The sequence below is a fragment of the Helianthus annuus genome, chromosome 11 (genome assembly GCF_002127325.2).
Source record: "Helianthus annuus cultivar XRQ/B chromosome 11, HanXRQr2.0-SUNRISE, whole genome shotgun sequence".
NCBI classification, from domain to species: domain Eukaryota; kingdom Viridiplantae; phylum Streptophyta; class Magnoliopsida; order Asterales; family Asteraceae; genus Helianthus; species Helianthus annuus.
This window is the reverse complement of record NC_035443.2, coordinates 100,033,840-100,036,855: the sequence shown is the minus strand read 5'-3', so window position 1 is coordinate 100,036,855 and position 3,016 is coordinate 100,033,840. Positions and strand designations below refer to the sequence as shown.

The 3,016-nt window shown below is 42.0% G+C and overlaps 1 non-coding gene across 1 annotated transcript; it reads right to left on the bottom strand.

Annotated features, from left to right (window-relative positions):
- Nucleotides 1–2,270: 2,270 nt before the first annotated feature.
- On the bottom strand, nucleotides 2,271–2,377 carry LOC118484635. The gene has a single exon (XR_004873738.1). It is a non-coding gene; the product is annotated as a small nucleolar RNA R71 (small nucleolar RNA).
- Nucleotides 2,378–3,016: the final 639 nt, after the last annotated feature.

Genomic DNA, 3,016 nt, shown 5'->3' with positions numbered 1-3,016 from the left:
AGTTGACCACGGGGCCGTGCCCAGGAGACACGGGGCCGTGTGGGGCCCTCTGCTGACACTTGTAATTAATGAATGAAGAGAAAAGGCTGGCCACGGGGGCGTGCCCAGCGGGCACGGGGCCGTGGCCAGAGTTCTGTGCAGGCTATAAATAGGGGTGCTTGGTTCACTTCAAAGGCATCCCTTGGCAAACCACTACTCTCCTACTTTGCCACCACTCCACCACCACTACAACACCAACACCCACCACCATCATCCATCATCCATCTTTAGAGTGTGTAGTAGTTTCTTGATCCAAGATTGATCGTAAGGGTTCTTGCCAATCAAAGGTCATGTTTGGTTAAGCCTCTTACATCACTTGGTGAAGACAAATCTTTTATGTATTACTTTTGATTTTTAATCATTCGGCACTTTTTATTTGGGTTTGTATTAATGACTTTAATAACTAGTTTCTTATGTTGAAGGTGAATTTTTCTTATCATTTTTCCGTGGTGTCTTGAAGTTACTTTACTGTCTATATAAAGTAGAAGATTGCATCATTCATGTCTTTACAGTCTATATAAAGGCATGTTGACTACCTGGTTGGGGGTTAGGGGAATGGTTTGGTAAGGTTCTTGCCTTGTTCAGTGTATAGATCCTGCAAGGACCTGGTTCAAGCTTACTAGTACCTCCTTCAATACCTACTGGTATTGGATGGCGGGGGTGCGAATAGCTTGAGCCCCTCATATGTAAACTACTATTAATACTTTAAACCGGCTTCTTGGGATTGTATCCTTGCTGACTCAAACCACTTAGCCGAGGGTAACGTCACCTTCAAAAGAGAGGCCTACCACTTTTCGCATTAATAACTAATTTAATTATCTTTCAATATTCCGACCCTTTGGGATTGTATCCCTGCTGACTCAAACCACTGGGTTGAGGGTTACGCCACCTTCAAAAGAGGGGCCGGGCCTACTACTATAACTAAGATAATCTCTTAAAAAGTCCGAAAGTGCGAAAATCATCAAAGGATACATTAAAGACGAGTCGGATCCAAGTGATTCTATCTTGTCTCTTTGTTTTTATTTTTATTTATATTTGCATTTTTAATCTTTATTTTTATGTTTCAAGAAACTTTTCTCAAAAAATTTTAGATTGATTAGACGTTGAGGATAAACCGGTACTAAAAGCTCTTGTGTACTTGGACGACCTCGGTATCTTACCAACTCTGTACTACGCTCACGATCGGTGCACTTGCCCAAGTGTGTGTTTAGTGTTAGTATAATATCGTGTTTTATAAATTTAAAACTTGACTATTGCGTAAAATGGGCTCAAAATATTAATAAAATCATTTCACACCTAACGCACACCAAGTTTTTGGCGCCGTTATTGGGGACATAAGGATTTTAAGAAAGTTTAATATCAACGGCCTAATTATTTTTACTTATTTTTCTGTTTTTTAGGATTTTTTCTAAAGCTTTTAGTTTCTACAGACTTCAGCACGGGCCGTGCTCGGTCGGACACGGGGTCGTGCCCATTATTCTTACTGGCAGTTTTTGTTTTCCGAGTTACAGGAGAGTGACCATGGGGCCATGGCGGTGTACCACGGGGCCATGCTGAACTCCCCAGTAATTGGGATCCAGAAAACAACTACGATAACCACGACCATGGGCCGTGGTCAGCGACCATGGGCTTTGGTCAGCGACCATGGGGTCGTGGTGAGAAATCTGACCGAAGTTCATTTTTGTTTTTATCGCAGGACTTGGAATCCAATCGCAGCACCTGAACTCTATACGCAGTGCATGATCTCCAGTTCCAATAAAGACATAAAAGAGCTTCTAGACGAACCCGAACGCTTTCTAAGAAAGAGACTAAAAGCCAAAAATCAAGAGAAGGCTTTGGGGGACCGACTTCCAATGGCGGATTAGCATACCCTGATGGATTACTTACGGCCCACAGTTTGTAATCTCGGAGCCGCCATCAATGCACCAAATGTCGATGCCAACAACTTCGAACTTCGGTCGCATTTGATTCAAATACTCCAAAGTTCCGCAACCTTCCATGGCCTAGCCGATGAAGATCCCCATTTACATATTACCGATTTTTTGGAAACATGTGACACTTTCCACATCAACAGAGCATCAAACAACGCCATCCGCCTCCGAATGTTTCCATTTTCACTAACAGACCGAGCTAAGGCTTAGCTAAACACCCTCCCAAGTGGTTTGGTAAACACTTGGGATGAACTTGCCCAAAAATTTCTATATAAGTATTTTCCGCCCTCTAAAACCGCTAAATTAATGACTGAAATCAATACATATTCACAAGAGGACGGGGAATCCTTATATGAAACATGGGAAAGATTCAAGGAGCTATTGAGGAAATGTCCTCATCATGGTCTCGTAGTGTGGCAACAAGTATCCACTTTCTATAATGAGTTGTTGCCACATACAAGACAAACACTCGACTCTAGCTCCGGGGGACTCCTAGGTAATCGTCGCCCAAATGAAATTTATAATCAAATTGAGGAAATTTCTCAAAAAAATTTTCAATGGCACACACCCTGAGGCACAAAATCTATTGCCCCCGGGCGCCCATAAAGTAGATGAGAACACCTCTTTATAATCCCAAATCGAGGCCCTATCTTCAAAAAATCAAAAAGTTAGAAATGGCAAAAACGGCCTCGATTATGGCTTGTGAGGGGTGTGGTGGGCCACATGAAAATTGGAGTTGAATTAAAGAAATGGATAATCAAACGGAAATCGTCAACTACATTGATAATGGACCTAAGCCGTCGGGTCCCCCAACGGGTACTTACTGTGACACCTGTGTCACTTCAGCCATCAAACAAATACCAAACCAATGAAATATTGTATTTCATACTTGGGATTTGTATAAACATGTGTATCATTTGCACATATCAACTCTTGTTCAATTTCGGGCTTTAGATCGCTTTCTAGAAGGTTATACGCGCACTGGTGCGTAAATATAACCAGTTAATGCAACAAACACTCCGGAATAGTGAAATAGGCTTAACATA